General features: G+C 36.3%; 1 pseudogene; it reads right to left on the bottom strand.

Moving 5' to 3' along the window:
• Window positions 1–10,517: 10,517 nt before the first annotated feature.
• Window positions 10,518–21,172, bottom strand: part of LOC113229250 — a 35,272-nt pseudogene continuing 24,617 nt past the window's right edge.

Here is a 21,172-nt window from a genome sequence, read left to right as displayed (position 1 = left end):
ACCGACGTCTTCGTAGAATATCACAAAAAAAATTAAACAAAGAAAAACTCACGTATCAAACTATTATTTTATTGTCATGCAACTTACAACTAATAATAATTAATCCATCATTCTTAAAATATATTTTTTAACTTACGTCACAGCTTGTATAATTGATTATTTTGATTAATCGGAAACAAGCAAATAAAGTACACGACACGACTAAAGGCCCATTTAGATGGAGAGAGTTTATCGTCTCGAAGATACGATTATCGAAAGAATATAAAATCTTTCCTCGTCTAAACGTTCGCGATTATCGACCGTCCACGTGAGCGATAATCGCCTCGCCTTTGAATATTGAACGTCTCCGTGTAAACAGAACTCGAAAGCAAAAATCGTATTTCGAGTTTCTGTGTCAGCCGTTACTAACACGAGTGCAGTGCGCGAGGGTGTTTTGATTATCACTGCTTTTCTAAGACAAGAATTAATGAAACGAGAACGAAATATTTGTATTTTTATACAGTGCAATGAACTTAATATTATCAACAGTTCCAAATTTGAATGATTTTTGCGTAATTTTGATTTGTCCTTAGTCAATACCGCAGTAATCACTGAACTCGAACGGCAATTCTCGCACTCAAAACGGTTCGAACCGATTTGTACGATAATCGTATGAACTTGAAAAAATGTCATACGAGATCGTGTTTAGACAAGTCGAAAACTCGTAAGCAAGAATCTCCTTACTACATATTTCTCTGTGTAAACAGTCGAGGAGGCGATTAAGTTGCTTGCGAATCTCGTATGATATAATCGTAGGCGAGATTTTAGTTCTTGCCTGAATGGAAACATTATGATACGATAATCTTATGGGGATTATTGCTTACGATAAACGCGTACGATTTTTCGTCACGAAACATGCGATAAACTCTCTCCATCTAAATGGGCCTTAATTCATCGCCTTAGCACGCGAGCTGTATCACATTTTAAATATCGCTCGAATGGACAGGCCTAAGGCTCAATTTACATTGCCGCGGAATTGAATGGAAGCGAAGTTTTGTAACCATACCATAATGACCGGTATGTCAATAGTATTATCATGGACCAATAACTTAAAGGAACTGTTACTCGCGATACAAGACAGCGTATGCAGGTATTTAGTACTTATTGATACACCAGATGTCGCGACGAGTACCAAATAGCTATTTTTGTAACTAATTCGTTTTATATTGACAAGCTGCAATATAACAAAGTTACTTTAATTTCTAATGATAACAAACAAATTAACTAGACGGCGCTTGCTGCACAGATTTTCATGGCTAGTTGCGGTTATTCTTTTGTTTAGGATTAGCATCTACCCATATTAGGAAGCGATCATTTATAAATTCGTTTATAACACATAATGGCATCTAATGATGCGCGTAGTTACCTTTCGAAGTTCAGAAAAAAATTTGTGTTCATGGTCAATATTGGAACATTCGTCTGAATGAAATGTAAGTAATATTTCATTCAGACGAATTAATTGGTTCCTCAGCCATTTACATTAAATGAACTACTTCCAGACTATTGATCAGCGCCATCTAGAACTGACGAAATTTGGACCTTTTTCGGAATTACGAACTGTAGTACTGAGATTAGCAGTTGTCTTGAGTTATTGGTCCATGGTAATACGTACAAACTAGATACGACTCAAAAAACAACGCATCTTCCCGGCTCATCTTTATCATGCAAAGGACGTAGCCTAAACACCTAAACTCCTACTACAGCTTCAAGGCGCAATCGCGAGAATTCGCGCGCTTTCTTACGCAACGAAGCGAAATTTACACTTCCGTTCCATTACGTTCCGCAGCGATGTATATTGAGCCTAAGAAACTTATTATATTTAAAATTAATACTAGTCTTTCAGTCGGTTCTAGTCGCAAGAAACTTGATTTAGTTGGTCCGCGCAACGCACTAATTCACGACTTTCTCTGGGTGCAATCAGATCTAAGCTTGGAGTTGATGATTCTGAATATTGCACAATAGTGGTGCCGGAATAAGCTAATTCCATCGTGGCCAGTGAAACAACTAAATCTGGTTTTTGATGACGACTAGAACCGATTAAGTCACACTTTCTGTTAGTACGTTGCATAATTGACGTAAAGTTCATTATCATTATAAAAATTCGGTTCGATTCAATTCCCTTCCGCTGCAATGTAAATTGAGCCTTATTATGACAGGTTACAAGGCTTACAGTTTTGTCGACATATGAATGAAGCAAATTTACGACTTCAAATAGAGTCAGAGTAAGTGTTAATCTGATGATTTTTTAACGGGCATAATCGGTCGCAATTTGTATTCCTTCTCAGGCTTCCACTTCCACGTTTTCATCATGGAAGACTCGTAGTAGCAGTTAAACATATACTCTCTCACGTGTTTTTCGAAGTCGGAAGGCGGTGGGTACAAAGCTTTCGACGAGTCCACTGTAAACAGGTTGTTACTATGTATATATACTTACTACATTATGTAACATGTTTACGCGTTCGCTCGTTTTATCCACTGAACTGATACACGTCGAAACATACTGATATTCATCCACACGCAAAATAGGCGCCTTGACGTCGAGTTGCGGACACCAACCCGTTACACCAAGTACCAAGTACTGATATTCATCACCTTATAAATGAAAAAAATTGCCAAAACTGATCAAACACGCTCACATTCCGCTCTAAATTATAGGACAGTCGATCAAGATCTCGGCAAGGTTGTTCCACAGCAGTTTGTCTGAATAATACATTTACCAAATCATGAGAAGACTACTAACAAAAAACACAAAAAATGTTTCGAACATCGTTTAATTAGTAACATCCATAATTATTGTACCTATTTAACAATTCGCCCAATCGTGCATTCAATCTTTTATGTCGACCATATGAATGCCAAAGAAAAAAATTGGTTAATTGACAAAAATACTGTAAAATAGAGGTAATTAATTATAATAACACATTACACTAACAGTTGACAAAAACGGGCATAAACGACGCTACAAACTATGGTAAATAAATTAAACATAAAACATGTTCAACACCAATTTTTTGTACAATAGTTAGTTCAAAACATACGTACGTCACAGCAACAAAAATCACTTCGTATCGACGGATACGTTACACATGTAAACTTAAAAAAAAAATTTCGTTTCGCTCAGCGAAATCAATTTGTCTCACTATTTGAATACTGAAATTCAAATTTCTCCTTGTCAAATAAACTAGGCATACAATCGAACTTTATCATCTAATCTATGAATATTTTAGTAATACTTAGCGTATAAAGTCAATACTATTAAACAGCTTTCAAGTATTGTGTTTGGAAGAGTAGTACAATAACCAAATTAGATAGACACCTACCAGCGACACATACAGGGTGTAACAGCAAGGTGTAGTCATATTTGAAGGTCGGATTCAGTTAATGGTATGAAACTATTTAGCAAAGTTGTTTTAGTACAAACTACGTTATTTATGGAAATTTCGCCATGAACAGTTTCGATCAGCTGATGTCATTTAACGAAAATAAATAGTCACATCACATCTCTATTGAGTATCATAATACAACCAAATTACGTAACTTGAAAAAATTGTGAAATTCAGGCATGTTATTGTAAATGATAAAGTACTTAATGCCATATTCTTATTACTATGTTATAATTTACTAAATTTATTATTATTTTATTCATGTAATATGCGTGTGAACATTTAATGAAAAATAAATATTATCGATTACTTTGCCAAAATACACTAGTTCATAATAAAACTATTATTTAAAACTTAGTACATAATAACGTAATATGGTTTCGTTAACTTCATATCTTCAAACATACAAAATACACAAATTTCCATTTAATATCCATTAATAAAACTAATGTCCTCTAAAAAACACATATTTAAAGTTATCTCTGTTTCTTTTTACCATACGCATTCATCTATTGTATTTTAATGAATGAAATTTGTCTCTTTCTATCCGTCGGTACTGTTCTAACGCATGGCGGCGTCGGTATGTTTCTTCTAACGCATGACGCAATATGACGCAATTATCCGACTAATACTTCGCACCCTTACAATGAAAGCGACCGAAATCAAAAAATTAAAAAATGAGTTTATACCGTAAAACCATCTTAAAAAAATATTTTGTTACATTAGTCACACACTGTGGTGAAGATGAAATTGTGCAATTAAAGCTCGAATAGCACTGATTCATAAAGGTCCCTTTCATTTTGTTCTTTCAGTTTAAAAATTCTACTCCCGCGTCGAAATATTAACGCCGCATTTATTGTTGAATCTGCATTTGCAAAGACAACACGCTGCCACTGACGGATTAGCATTTGAGCCATTTTCGTTCCGAAAATCATATTCAAAAATCACTAGTAGCAGTAGAGCTCCTTGTGAGTTCGTCCAGGGTAGTACTGCCACATTACCGTGTTACAGTTTTGAAGGGTAAGGGTGCTGGTGAAATTACAGGCACATGGGACTTGTCAACTATGTCTCAGAGAGATGGACGCCGTAGCAGTAGCCTTCGAGCGGCAGTGCTACTGTTATGGACAGGCGTGACGCTTTCCACCGGGTACACGACTTGTTCGACCCGTGTCGCTTAATATTTAAAAAAAAAAATTTTTTAGTAACTTACTTTTTAAAGGGACTTACTTTTTTGTTTCGTGGACTTTCTTCTTTTTTAATTGTGAAACAGGGACCACAAAACAATATCAAGGGTTATGACATCTTGCTTAGCTGATGAACATTAAAAAGACTTAATTCTTAATACGTTAAATGTTAACAAAAAATCGTTAAAAAAAAGACCTATTGGCGACTAGTTTTTGTAAATTATGTTTTTAAATTGTTGAACATTAAAATGATCAGAAACAATTTTCAGTTGTAAAGTTCCATTTTTCCTCATTATTTTCAAAGACTATTAAGGCCATCACCTTTAGTACTTCAAGAGTAGGTAATAAATAAAATAATATGAAAATATGAAAAAACTTGAAATCTTATTTTCTTTTTTATTCCCAAAAAGTTGAAATTTTGTATTGGGACACTTTCATCGTAAAGGTGCAACCTGAAGGTCGGTAAACGTCAAGAAATTAGTTTTGATCGTTGACCACGAATTAATTATTGTAATTTTAATTTAATTTAATTTTTTTTTTATGATTGATTTAGTGTCTGTTTAAGTATATCTAAATGTTTTAAAATGAATGTTGAGCACAGTAATAATTGGGCACAGATATGCCTGTTGTATTAATTTTTAAGTGTTTTTATTTTCCTCACTTTCTGTATCTGATGTCTGTACATTGTGCCATAAATAAAAAATAAAAAATAAAAATAAAATAAATTTTCATCACTTGCTTGGAAATGAAAATATCGTGAGAAAACTTGGATTTCGGAGATAATTGCCGAAATCTTCAAAGATGCGAGAATGTCAAGTTTCCAACCAGTACTTACTATGCAAGTGCAGTGGACTAAACCTTGTGCAAAAAATAGTACTTTACTAACTTACATACGTCTATTGCTGAGCGCACGTTTCTAACAACAGGCTTACGCTTAATTTGACTTATCTACACACGACAACTTTCTGGGTATGGGTTTATTACATGGTGAAATTGAAATAATTAATATCCGTTGAACCTATTAAGGTTCTTACTTCCTAATAATATCTACTCATCTAAAGAAATATTTTAGAATAGTTTAAATTAGCAATAGTGTAAAACCATAAAAAATCTTACCTAAATAAACAAAGTATCAAGATTAGTCGCCTTGCGTACGCGATACGTAATCGTAGCGAAGTCGCAAGCCTTTGGCGGCAACTTTGGCGGCAAAAATATCACCTTTGATTTTCGCCGCCAGCATTTGATTTTATACATGGTGATGTGGATTAGTGGTTAATGTTAGACTCGTTTCGGAGGTCGTGGATTCGATTCTCATAGTTGACTGGCTCTATGGGGTAGTTGTTAGAGTGTTAGGTTTTCTTTGCGGATGTCGTAGATTTGATTCCCATAGTCGACTGCCTCCATAGTCTAGTGGTTAGAGCGTTAGGCTTTCTTTTCGGAAGTCGTGGATTTGATTCCCATAGTCGACTGCCTCTATGGTGTAGTGGTTAGAGTGTTAGGCTTTCGTTTCGGCGGTTGTGGATTTGATTCCCATAGTCGACTGCCTCCATGGTGTAGTGGTTAGTGTTAGGCTTTGTTTTCGGAGGTCGTGGATTTGATTCCTATAGTCGACTGCCTCCATGGTGTAGTGGTTAGAGTGTTAGGCTTTCGTTTCGGAGGTCGTGGATTTGATTCCTATAGTCGACTGCCTCCATGGTGTAGTGGTTAGTGTGTTAGGCTTTCGTTTCGGACGTCGTGAGTTTCCGATGGGTGACTGCCTCCTTAGTGCAGTATATCCGTAATCACTCAGTCAGTTCTTGCATTATGTGGAAGTGGTACGGGTGATGGTCAGAGCTTGTTTACAAACAAAGGCGTATGCAGTGCAACGTTGAAGGTCGTAGACGTAGGATATAGGTATTCGTTTAATGTGTATGTAATGATGTAATTTGTATCAGGAGAAGGGTCTTATTTCAAAAGGATGGTAATAATTTTAATTTCACCCTGTAGGTACATTATGAAAACGTTACCCTATATTCCAAAATTTGCGTTTCAGTCGGCGTCCTTTGATGTGCCGCCGCTGAGGCAGAGGTGCTATTTTTTAATTTTTTGTAACAGTCTGTAATTGCCGTTTGCGTTGTGAGGACTAAATAGGTGTCATCGTTTTGTTTGTGTCTTGTTTTTGTGTTTATTTAAACTATGTCACGCTTAAGCAATAGTGATTACTAAGAGATGATGTTGTGCGTAGGCGCAGCCGATGGGAGCTTGCGCCAGCCTCGCCAAATTTATTGGGCAAAGTTTATTGATGGCGTCCCAGAAAATCGACGTCGACCATTTCCTGCTGTGGAATGCTTCAGGAAGATGGTTATGAGACTTCATAATAGTGGATCGTTCCGTGGTTCCAGTTCTGAAGGCCGGCCGAGTTCACGAGACCCAGAATTCGAGGCAGATGTTTTGGAACATTTTCTCGGCAATCCAAAGACAAGTACTCGTCGTGCTGCGGCAGCCTTTGGTGGTGTGAACCATATGAGTGTGTGGCGTGTGCTACGGGATGATGGCCAGCACCCATACCATTTTCAAAGAACGCAGGAGCTGTTACAAGCGGACTATGATCTACGTTTGGCATTTTGCCGCTGGTACCGCGACCAGGTTGGGAGGTCTCCCGACTTCGCTTCGTCGGTACTGTGGACAGACGAGGCGTCATTTACGCGTGCGGGCATTATCAATATGCATAATGAACATTTTTGGACTCATTTGAATCCCCGCGTATCAAGGGAATCAAATTTTCAACACCAGTGGCGGATTAACGTGTGGGCTGGTATAATAGGTTGTGCCGTCATCGGTCCAGTGTTTTTGCCGGCAAGTCTGAATGGGGCCAATTATTTAAGATTCCTAACAGAAGACTTGGGTGACGTTCTGATGGCCCTGCCAGTGACACAATACGTGAGACTCGTGATGGAACACGGGATGACTTTCTAGCACGATGGAGCACCCGCACATTTTGCTCGAAATGTACGTTCCCATCTGAACGACCGTCTCCCGCAGTGGATTGGGCGGGGAGGTCCTGTACCCTGGCCAGCGTGGTCCCCAGACTTGACACCGCTCGATTTTTTTTGTGGGGTCATATAAAAATATTGTTTATGCGGAGTCCTGTGAAAGCGCAGAAGAAATGAGGCAGCGGATCGAAATGGCGTTTAGTCAAATCACTCGGCAGATGCTTCAAAGAGTAGAGCAGTCTCTGTACCGACGCACGGAAATATGCATATTGCATGGAGGTCGGCATTTTGAACCTTACCTGTAAATGTGTGAAATGTGCCAGCAGTGCGTGTAGTGATTGTACTTATTATTCAAAATTATCGTAAACAAGTCAATATTTCGTACATTGTACAACAGTGAATTACAATTCGTAGGAAATTCATTAAAACGTGTATGAATTGCACAGTAGGTAAGTACCAATTAAAAAAGTATCCATTATTGTAAAATTGTCGTAAATAAATGTATTAATACAAAATTATGTAGAATGTGTATACGAAGAAGGCGTGCGTAACTACGGGCTTAATAAGTAAATAAATATCCTTTAAATTGTATGTAAATAAGTACGTACCTAGGTATGGTATAAAATAATATTGTTAGAAATAATTCGATTTTTCTAGGTATTTAAAGATTTTGTTACTTAATATTAACGTGTTATCAACATATTCAAATCATGTTTTTACAGTGGCATTTCAATTGTAGTCAGCTGTTCTTTCGCCCCGCTTGCGGCCGCCCAGGTTTCATTAATGAATTTGTGAAGTCGTAGTAACGTAACTAGCAATAGAGTTGTGACGCAGTGGTTGTTTCGGACAATCACTATTTATACAAACATAATTAAAGTTATATCAACATTAAAAGTCACTTATTTTTATTTGATATTTTGCACAGAGGGTCTAGATCAAGTATAGGTTTGGCTCCTTTAATATGACTACACCTTGCGGTTACACCCTGTATACATCAGTAAAACTTGACATACATAGTTTTATAAATGTCCAATTAAAATGGTTTTAGATCTTTAGAAGTTTCGATATTTAAAATCAACGATACCAGGGCGTTTTGGTATATCGTAATTAATTCTATTCCTTTTCTAGTAATTTCTAAACGTCTTTATTTTATTATTGTTTTATACTTAATAATAAATAGATGTAAAATGCGTAAATAGATGACCTGTTTTCATGATATTATTTAATGCTGTGGTGACTAGATAATGTTACGTCCTGTAGACATACTTGTTTTTCGAATCAACATTCAGGACTGATTTTCTTAAAATGTAAATTTAAATAAAATAAATACGCACGTTGTCACCCTTATTGTAAAATACGTAGAGGTCTAAATCGTACGTTAATTTTTATATCATTTACGAAATTACGTGTTTAGTAGGTAACACACCTAAAATCCACATTACACCTATAGGATATTTTCATACGTGCAAACAAACGATACGTTATATTTATTACAATGTGAACGACGAAGCTAAGTAACGTTATAAAGGCCACATACAATTATTAGTCACATTGAAGACAAACATTTGAACATTCTAATTTGAACATTGAATTTACAATAACGCAGTAATAAATATGCAACGATAAATGCTGTAAATATGAAGGCCAAAGATATTCACTGGTTGAACTAGTACTTTCGCAAAGTAATACATAACAAATCATATAATAATATAATAAACGCTCATGGGATTATTTAGAAAGAACGTTAAAAAGCTTGAACTATGATAACAATCTTCATATAAACCACTGGCCATATATACCAGAACGTTTAATTTGAAAAGAGAATTACTATAATATTAATACAAAGATCGAACACTGAAAAATTCCTTCGATCCGGCTGGATTGGAACCAGCGCCTTTAGCATATGCCTGACGCTCTCCCAAATGAGCTACAGAACGAACCAGCAGACCTAACGAATTTTTCTATGTGTTTGTTGCAGATCTTTGTTTTTAACGATTTTTTACCGTCACGCCATCTGTGAGAACCTTTACAGCTGTCAGCGGCTGATTAGAGATGGCGCATTAGTAATTGCAATATTAAGTTTATTGAAAAAAGAAATACTTCAAAAAAGAATTACTTCAATCGTCTTTTGATTTCGATTAAATTAATGTTTCGGTGTGGCCAGTGTTTCATAAGAACGTTGTTATTATAATCCAACCTTTTTTTAGCATTTTACTAATTATGTCCACGATTTATATTCCGTTCGGTCGCAACACTTTACATTTGCCACGTTTCGTTAGTTTCGCATGATGTTCATAAGATTCGGTCTAGCATGTTATTCTGACAGACTGATTAGCCAATTGCGGCGCCTGGCGAGTGCGTTTACAGTACGGCCTACCTAATGTAGACGGATATATATAAATTGTTTCGCTCTTACAGACAAAGTAAATGAGCGAGCAAGACAAAAAATCTCAATCCGTATTGCGTAGTGAACGTATTTGGATTAAATTTTCAGCCGCTACGTAAATCATACGCTAACATTTTTTATAGTTTTACAAGAACTTGTATTATTACACAACTGTTAACATTATTATTACGACACGATCTCTATATGAAAATAATACCTGGTTGAAATAATGAGGACTGCTTAAATTCTGGTGTCAAGCACCTTATTAAATAAATATCTTATCTTAAACAATCACGATCTCTTTCTGGTTTAGGAGAAAAAATAAATTAATTAAAAACAAAAAAGGGGAAGTTTGTAAACAAAAAAGCTGTGAAATGTTTTGTTTTAAATTTTGTGAATTATTGCTGAAAATATGCAATGACAAAGTAAAAGAAAGTAAAGACAAATTCACACTTTTTTTGCTTACGTACTTCAAGATTTGCCTACCTCAAAATAAAATCTATATAAGAAAAATTTGAGCTACTGAGATGATCGAATATTTATACGATATCTCTTATTGGATCTAGAACGTCATTGGTAAAAGACATCGTGCCTATTTTCAGTCACAGATGTTTTAAAATGTTATGTTAATAATGATTTTTTTTCTCTATATCATGTGATATCAAGGAACATATAGTCCAAGTAAACATTTTATACCTACAGAACCGAAATACCAAATCAGCAAAAAGTATCTATCGTTTTTTAAACAAATGGAAGTGTACATAAAAAGCTGTATATGAACGTAATGTACAACTCAATACATTAAGTTATTCTTATTAAATCAATTTGAAGATTTTCCAATCGATCTACTTTTTTATTTTCTTTTCAAGTCGTTCAATCAACACTGATTTGAAAATAAATAAATTAAAGTTTATAATTTATACAACCTTAACATGACGGAAACGTGCACGATGCCTCTTCGCGTTCCACTCATATTTAGATATTCTTGGGAACAGGTTGAATAGGTCGAACGTTGAAATTCTCTTCTGGTTTCCAATCCCAAACGATTGGCATGGCGCTCTCGTAATGGAAGGTATACATTTGGTTTTCGACGTGTTTCGCAATGTCTTTTGGCTGAGGATACACTGAAGCCAGGCCTGTAATATTTTTAATTATGTTTTAATTCCTAAACAAGTGACCATAGTAAAAATTTTGAAAACTAAAAGACGGCGGAAAATAACTAACAAGAAAGTAACTAAATATTCTACATTAGTAGCAGTGGCGAAAGGTGAATATTGCCTGGAGATAAGCCGAAGTTGAGGGTTGAAACAAATGTTAACCCAAATTTTAGTTATACCCCAAATTTCTAAGAGAAGCAGATGACAATCGCTTTGTCAACCTTGGTGGCCTAACGGTTTACACTGTGGACATTGAACAAGGAGCTCACGGGTTCGATCCCGGTAGGACCAATATGAGAAATAAACTTTTCTAAATTGAGTCCGTTGTTCCGGATACGTTGTGCCTCAGAGTCAATTCCATTACTCTGGTACTCATAGTATAGGGAATTCCCTAATTTGAAACCAGGTAATAGAGAAGCAAATGACATCGTGTTGACACCCTCAGTGGCCCAACGGTTTGTACTGTGGACACTGGACGAGGGTACGATTCCCGGTAGGACCAATTGGGGAAATTTTCTAAATTGGTTCTGGTCTGAGTATTCTGGCTAGTGTGAATTCCGTTGAACTCTAGTGCTCTCAGTACAGGGAATTCCCTAGCTTGCGACCAGGTAACTGCTGTGGTTGTCTGGCTTTTATTCACTTATGGACCATTCGCCACTGGTAGGTAGAGAGAGTAATGAGCTACAAAAACGTACGTCGAGTTTATTAACTAGCCCGTTTGACCACAGAATTCGAAAATTTGGTACTCAAAGGATAGAAACTACCATATGTTAAATACGTCTTTGAACACTAGAACGTGATGTTATTTACTCGTAGTAGAAGAGAAAGAAATTAAAACAATTACTTCATTAAACGATTACACCGACTAATTGTATTATGTACGGCTTCAAAATTTTCTGAACGGTCAAACCAACTCACATTATCTACACGTCCAACAATCAGCGATAAATTTTGTTTTAAATAGAAAACGGTCGTTGTGAAAGAGTTCGTCCAGGGCAGTACTGCCACCTTACCTATTTCTGCCGTCAAGCACTAATATTAGCATTACTGCGTTCCGGTTTTGAAGGGTAACGGTGCTGGTGAAATTACAAGCACATCGGACTTGTCAACTTATGTGTCAGATTGAAGGGCGCAGTGGCAGTGCCCCTCAGATCTTTGCAATTTAAGGCTCTGAGTGGCAATGCAATTGCTATGGACAGGCGTGTAGCTTACACAACCTATCCGTAAAAAAAAATCAAATGGCTTTAATTACGTCTGTACAAAAATAAATTCTGAAATAAAGCCAGTGTCCCTGCATCTAAAGCAAAATACGGTTCATTTTGCTAGGGTCAAGCGGCATTAGTACAGGAAAAATCTTAATTCGAGCTGAGGTAGTATCGAGTCATAAATACGTAAGTTATACGTTGCTTTAGTTAATATGTAAATTTTGTGTCCAATATAGAAGATCTGTCTGATCTGTAACAAACACAACAGAGAAATTTGTAAGGTCTGCTGACTCGATATGCAGATCAATTGGAGCGTGGCCCTAGTTTGGCATACACTTATCAAATCGAAGATATTTTTCTTCGTATTCGATCCTGGAATTAACAAATGTGAAACATTTTCAAACTTTCAGACATTATTAGCACTAGAGTGATAGACAAAATTAATCACTTTGGACATGTAGATAATAGTCAGCTTGATCGTTCAGATGATTTAACACAGACACATGTTTACTATAAAGAAATGAAATTTAACTATAAGAACAGTGACTACAATAATTACGATGAGACTTTCAATCACCTGTCTTTCGGAGCCGAAATTCCTTTAATAATCTTTTTGAAATATCCTGTCCATTTTCGGAACCACAACTTTCATTCACTTTGTGATTAGTTACGTGCAAAAAAAATATAATAATAAGTAAATCATTATTCAAAAAACCTTTATCCATTTAAGTCTTGTTTTAAAAACTTTTTTGATGCCGGCCAAGGGTATCGTTCTGGCAAGTTCATTTCATATTCAAAGCTGTATCGGCATGACAAAATATGCTTGGAGAAATTCAGTGGCTTGGGATAAAAGGATCCAACTCCTGGTAAGGAAAGGAACAACGATATCTATGAATATGGGACGGCTTGGTTCGCTTTAAAGGTGCCAGAAGATATCATGATGAAATTTACGTGTCGTTTTGAATTACTTAAAACAAAACATCATAGAACGCGAATCTGATGATATGGAGTTACATACTCGTCTCATTACACTATATGTTTAATGTGTTTTCTGTCTGTTGTAAAAGTATTAATCTGATGTTGCCATCGAGTATATAACCAGATATAGAGACAAAATAAGGGCCATCCAACGCTGGCAACTCATCAGGCAAATGGGCCTGATATTACTTTTAAATAACAACTCTCGTTTGCAGTGAAATCACAAATTAGAAAGCTGAAATAGTACAGGACCAACAACTGACCTGTGTGTACGTCTCCGTATATTCCAAAAAAATTCTGTATTTATTGTAATAATGATAATATCTCTAACTATGTAGGGCTGTTTCATTCGGTGGTGTGGGAAAAACAGCAAAACGTCTAGTTATAAAACAAACGTCTAATTATAAAAAAAAATCACATTTCATCGGTAATTAAATATTACATATGTAATTTTTCAATTTTCGTCGATTATAGCAAAGCTCAAGTTGACCTGGTCGATTTGATTGACAACACCCGTCAATTGTTTCGAATTCAGGCTGGCCAATCGCAGCGTAGTTGTCACCGTAATGATTTGGCAGAATAGTTTTGAAACAAATTAAATGACATTTCGTCTCTATTATATCTCTCTGGTTATATACTCGATGGACGTTGCCAACCTGCACTGGGCCAGTGTGATGAATTATGACCTAAACGTTTTGCTGGAGGAACGTGTACGGGTTGATTTGTGACAACATAGATATAGAAAGCAATTATTGAAATTGGTATTCCTACGAACGTCCTAACGGTTTCTGTGTATACATGTATATAGCATTTTATTCGATAAATAAATAATAATTTTTAATTACATTTATTTTTTCATTTTTTGTCCGAAATGAACGCTAAATCGCAATAAATAGGGGGAAAAAAACGGCAAAAAAAAAGTGAAAAAAAAAATTGTAAAAAAACAACAATATGTCGAAACAATTTGGATTTGGGGCGTCGAAATTCTTGATTGTAACTTGATCACGTCAGCACCGAAAATGCAACACAAACTTAATTTAGATAAATCAATAACATAATTGTTTACGTATTGTTTAAAAAAAAAAATATACATTTTGAGCTAGGAATAAAACCAAAGAACAATACGTGATCAAATTGCGCGGCGACCGCGATGTTCGCTGAGGTAAGCGCCTAATAAAACCTTATTTTTTACTTGTATATTTGGGAGTCCTCTATAAATACCATCTCTAAAAATATCTCAGTGTTCAGTTTTTTAACAAACACATAATTATTTTTATTTTAGGGACCCCAGCGCCTATAAAGAATAACAACGCTTCTGTGTGGAAATACCCTATTAAAATAATATAATAAACATAAAAAAGATTATTTAAAAAATATACCTTCATCATAAGCCATCTTAGCGACTTCAATGGCGATGGCGACCGATACATCTTTCACTTCGGCTAGCGAGGGATAGATACGGCCGATGGCGAGGTCTTCCTCGCTCACGTAATTGGCAAGAGTCTGAAATCAATAGCATAGTAATGTGATAATTCGATACGAACAAAATACAACTTTGTCTAAGGACAAATCTTGCACGCAAGTGACATACGGGTACATTTACATTGCAAGCAAATGTGAGCACCGAATGCCCATAACAAAGAAAGAAAGTCGGTAAACAGTCTAAGTTTAAATCATTACACAGCTCTGCGCTTACACAAAAGGCCCGCATCTTGCTGGTAAGTGGGAGAGAGAGAGAGAGTGCGCGCGGACAGTATCACTGCCAAGTCTGCAGTGAGAAAATAATCTAGCCATAGTTTTTTCCCGCCAAATACTGCAGGCACAAGAAAACTGTCGCTCTAATAACGGTCGAAAATTTGTATATCGAAATTATAATATAGATGCACATACCCTAGCAGCAGTCAGGAACATGGTCTCAGGTATATGATGAGTAGCTGTCGCGATGACACCGAGTGCGACCCCAGGGAAGATGTAGGAGTTGTTGCCTTGGCCCGTGTGGAACTCCTTACCGCCGTACTTTACGGGCGGGAACGGTGAGCCAGAGGCGAAGATGCAGCGGCCCTGGAAATATCCATGTAAGGCTTCAGTGTGCGTTGATCTTAAGGAACAATAAACATAAGACAAAAAAGATAAAAAAAAGTTTAAGGCCAAAGGATACGTTCCAAATTTGCAGCTCATCATATGTCTCAACACTGGGCACAAATGTGAAACAAGAACAAAAGGTAACGAACTGGTGACAGTCCAACCGACCGATACAGTCCGAAGGTAAATGTCCTCGCTGACACAACTTATGGAGTCTAGCAATAATAAACGTAAACTTTACGCCAGATTCGACAGTTTCTTTCATTTGTAACAGTAAAGTTATATTGTAAAAATTACCTCAGTATGGTCATAGGCGGCTTGAGCAGTACACTCTGCTTTACTGGTCGGGTTGGAGAGAGCAAATATTACAGGCCTTTGGGTGTTCTGAGCCATCTGTTTCAACACGTTGGGGGTGAACGCACCGCCGACAGTTGAACAGCCTGTAAAGTGTATCTTATTTAGGTATAGTTAGATACAATTTCGCTAGACACGGCTATGACAAGTCATCGCAGACGGCTGAAATAACTGTCCACGCGCCTGGCAAAAGTTCCATTTGTCCCGTTCCGAATCCAAAATATTCTCAGAAATCGCTGTTTTTCATCGAGCATACGTAGGGCGCACTATAAGTTTCCGGAATGAATAAGAAAAAAATACTATAAATGGTCAAAAATGATTTTATTGTTTCTCAAAATATTCTCCGTTAGCGTTAATGCACTTTTTCATATGAATGAACCAATTTTGAAAACATTGCCATTATGCCACTCCTCCGTGACAATCTCTGAAACATATTTTTCATACTCTTCGACAGTCTCTTCAGGTGATGAAAATCGTTGACCGCGTAACTAGTTCTTAATTTTTTTTAATAAATAAAAGTCACAAGGTCGCGATTGTACGCGGGATGACTCATAAGGTCAACGTTGTTCACCTTCAAAAATTCATTTGCCTGTCTGGCCGTGGGAGAACTGGCATTATCGTGGTGCAAGATGATACGGCGTTTATTTTTACGGAGTTTGTCAATAACTTCCGGCAAACAAATGGTCGTGTACCAATCACTATTCACGGTACAACGATTCTCCAAAGCAACAGTAGCCACGTGTCCAGTTTTATTAAAAAAAAGAAGCAATCATCCGCTTAGAGGCACTTGGCACGCGCACCACTTTGGTTGGTTTCGGCTCATCTCGAAAGACCCGTACGCTCGATTGCGGCTTTGTTTTGGGATCGTAACTATAAATCCATATTTCGTCACCTGTTACTATGTCTCACATCAAATTTGACGCCCCTTCGTTGAATCTGATAAGTATGGCATTGCATCAAGTGACGCGATCCGTTTTTTGAGCCTCAGTCAAATTGTGTAGGATCCACCGACAGCGCAGCTTTTTCACACCCAAATATTTGTGTAGTATTAATAATAATAATAATAACGCACACACTCAACATAGCCCCGCACTAGGGAAACCCTGTGTCGCGGGTGCCATGTACACACACATAGACAACCACAAATTATACCCAAACTCACGAGAGAAATAAATGTAGGTCATACAAATATTTCTCCCGGCCCTGGAATCGAACCTGGGACCTCGGCGTGGCAGTCCAGCATGGTAACCGTTCGGGCACGGAGGAGTTATTGATTGATTTGACTCATGCCTATGCCTAAAGATGTCCGAATCTCATGGTATATCACATGCCTGTCTGTTTTGATCATACGGCGCACATCATCGATGTTTTTGTTGTTCACAGCAGTGGACGGGCGACCATCGCGAAATTCGTCACTAAGATTCACACGACCGCGTTTGAATTCTGCAAATCAGCTATAAATAGTCGTCTTGCATGGTGCTTCAGCGCCAAAAGCAGTTTGAAGCCTAGTGAAGCTCCTGAGCTGTTAAAGTTGTACAAAATCATACTACGAAAATGTTCACGAGTTAAATCCATGGTGATGTAGACAACCAATTTCTAAAATGACGCCATAACATAAAAACAAGTGACAGTCAGATAAAACAAACTGTATTCTACAGCCCAGGAGATTTTCAAATGTTGTAACTACTTTTTAAATATTGTTTATGTATGTGGCCAATTCCGGAAACTTATATTGCGCCTTATGTATAACCAGAAATAGAAACGAAATAAGGGCCATCCGTCCCTGGCAACTCACCAGGCAAATGTGCCTTATATCACTTTTAAATATCAACTCTCGCTTGCGCTGAAACCACAAAAACTAGAATGCTGAAATAGTACTACGCCAACAACTGACGCTGTGTGTGTATGTCTCCGTATATTCCAAAAATATGTTGTTTTTATTGTAACAAAGATAATATCTCTAGCAATGGGGGCTGTGTTCCATACGGTGGTGTGGGAAAAACAGTAAAACATCTAATTACAAAACAAACAGAATCACATTTCATTGGTAATTAAATAATAAATACGTAATTTTTCAATTTTCTTCCATTATAGCAAAGCTCAAGTTAAGTTGGTCGTATTGAAGACACCCGTCAATTGTTTCGATTTCGGGCTGGGCAATCGCAGCGCAGTTGTCACCTTAATCGTTTGGCAGAATAGTTTTCAAACAAAATAAATGACATTTCGTCGCTATTATTTATTTTTTATATTATTTCTGGTTATATATAATACTCGATGCTGTTTTAGGAGGAGGTTCTCAATTCGTTTGTATTTATTTTTTGTGCGTATGTTACGTGTCTCCGACATTTCGATGCCTTACTTTCTGAAAGTCGTATCTTATAAAGAGTGATTATCTGATTATTAAGGAGATGGCAAAACTTTATATTTATTTAAAATTTTTTATTAAGTGTGTGTGTTAATTTTGGTGCATTACTTTAAAAGCCAGTGTGTGAATATGAAGGAAATGTGATATAAAATCAACCTGTAAAATTTGTATATACAATCCATTTTATATATTTCAGTAACTTTGTGCTTTAAGATACGAGTTTGAGAAAGTAAGGCGTCGATTTGTGAACCGATTTCAATGATTCTTTTTATGTTGGAAAGGGGGTACCTCAGTAGTGGTCCCATTAAAATTTGAAGAAAGTATTAACTTCTAAGGATGGCAAATTAGGGGATGAATCCGATTTATTGAATTTCACCCACTTCCGTTAACCTTTAAAAAAACTTGACACATAGATGTAACTCCAATGAAAATAAAACACATCAAAAACGGATAAGCAAACTTTTGAAGTCGGTTTTTTTTAAGTTATAATTACTATGATTTCTGATGACAACAAAGTGATATATTTTTTTGTTCTCTCGATAATTTAGTTCACCGACTTTCTAAAAGTCTCTTTACTAAATCAATTACTCTGACAACAATCGCATGCCGAGTTTGTTCTTCACTATGAATTTTTAAATTCTTAAAAAAATTGTAATGACATGAACTAATTGGTTGGTGTTAACCATTGACCTAACAACAAATGGACATCGGGACAAATACAAAAACCACTAAAAAAATATCCGAAGTTAACCTATACAAACCTAGTGACATCTAACGAAATATAAAAAACTAAAACATTTAATTTAAGTTGTAACATCAGTGCAGTACTGCGTAATTTTGCTTGCAACAATTTAAGGGCCCAAAAACACCATATTCAGCTTCTACTGGAAACTTAACAAAATGCACCATACTTAGCTTCTACTGAAAAATACTTGAACATAAGAGTAATGGAGTAGCCTTTCTCGTAAATATTAATTAATTTTTACATATATTATTATGTCGAATTTTGTACAAATTCACTTAAAGATATAACAAAGAGTTGGGCAGATACATACATACAAATATTACTACAAATGTGAAAAAAAGCTTGTACTTCATGAAATGTACCGATATTACAACTAAACGTAAACTCAAATATCCATAATTCCGAAAACCGATTTATAATAAAACCGTTACGCTTTCAAGTAATTTTGATGCAACAAAACAAAAGCTAATTTTGGCTAAAGGCCAAAATTCCTAAAAAAATACATTTGACATTATGAAAATTCGAGCTAATGTTATTTCGGCAAAATGTATTTTCTGAATTCTGATAGGTAATCCCAAGCAGTAAAACGAGTACAACATTTTGTTAGTTATTGCTAACGTTTAATAAAAAGTCATTTTAAAAATAAGATTAAAATCAACACTCTATAGTTTCTTTGTTCCAAATATTTCAATCGCTTATTTTTTTTTATAACGCACACACTCAACATAGCCCCGCACTAGGGAAACCCTGTGTCGCGGGTGCCACGGACACACACATAGACAACCACAAATTACACCCAAACTCACGAGAGAAATAATTGTAGGCCATACAACTATTTTTCCCGGCCCGGGAATCGAACCTGGGACCTCTGCGTGGCAGTCCGGCATGGTAACCGTTCGGCCACGGAGGCAGCTAATAGCTTATAGTTCGAACAATTGAAAATGGCCAAGAAGTTTATTTAGGCTTCTTGATATTGACGTAATCTTTCCATTCTTTGCGCATGCAATGTGTAGAAAAAGGACAGTTAGCTATTTGATTATTTTGTTTGCTTTTGTAATTTATATTTACGATTAATTTATATATAAATTAAATACTTTAAAACTGTACCAAATAACACTTTTAAATGAAAACTATGATAACATAATATATTTGTTTAGTGAAAATATGATTCAAAATCCTGTTTTTACACTTTACTGTAGTAATTTTTACAAGTTATTATTATATAGTACTACTGCATGATTGACAACCGCGGTGTCAGTCGAACAAACGAAGACTGCTGCGCGATTGACGCTCTGTATGCGATTTTAACGTCCTATAGGTGCGGATACTTTTTAGCGCGAACCCGACGTCCATTTGTTAGTAGGCCAATATTGTTAACATATAAAAGGCTTTAAGTATTATGAATAGTTTAATTAATGGCCGATTGACATAGTTGTATTGATTGTATTTTTTATAACTTATGATATGTAAGATTAATGATGGGTGACTGTCATCCCAAAGGAAAGCATCGAAAACACGATTGTTACAACAATAAAATTAGAGAACTAGCCAATTGTACTCACCAATAAGACAGCTGGGCTTAATTTTAGCAACGCATGCTTCAAAGTCCTTCTCGGGTTCGATATCCTTCCCAAACGCCTTTGCATGGGGTGGGACACCTCCATCACGGCGCGTAGACAAAAGACCATCCACATCAAACATGTATACTCGCTCTTGGGCCTGCTTTATGGAAAGGCCTTCACCGACCATAGCAGCAACCGTTAGGGAAGCTATTCCGTTGGCTGCCTGGAAAAGAGATTGTACGAAATTGGAAAATAAAAAGAATACATTGTATGCAAAGGGTTTGAAATTAATTGTGTTACACCCGAAGCTGATGGTGCTATTGTAACTGAACTATAATCGTACTGTGTAATATTAATTGCCTTATAAAAATTTAATTAATGCTTAGAAAACCTCGTAACGTATATATAGTCTGTTCCAATCCATTTTCAACAAAAAGTAAACAAAACTGTTTGGACTAAAATTCTAAAGCAATCACTCAATAAATCGAATAATTAACACTTTCACGGATATTTCGACATGATATCTCATCACTTTTTCCAACAATATTTATTTGAATAGCATCGTAAAATTGTATTTGAAAAATGGTAGCCCAAAGGTGAGGTTATTTTTCATCTATATAACTACGACTTGTCTATGGTTGCATAGCGCTGCACGAAAAAAAACATTCGGTTCATTCGATTAAATTTTTTGTAATCGCTTAGTAAATCGTAAAACGTTTGGAGAAACTTTTAAAATTACTATATATTAAAGACTGTAAAA

The sequence above is a fragment of the Hyposmocoma kahamanoa genome, unplaced genomic scaffold, assembly GCF_003589595.1.
Source record: "Hyposmocoma kahamanoa isolate Upper Pololo Valley unplaced genomic scaffold, ASM358959v1 296, whole genome shotgun sequence".
Lineage (NCBI taxonomy): Eukaryota > Metazoa > Arthropoda > Insecta > Lepidoptera > Cosmopterigidae > Hyposmocoma > Hyposmocoma kahamanoa.
Note: the sequence above shows the minus strand (reverse complement) of the source record. Positions and strands in the feature narration are given on the sequence as shown.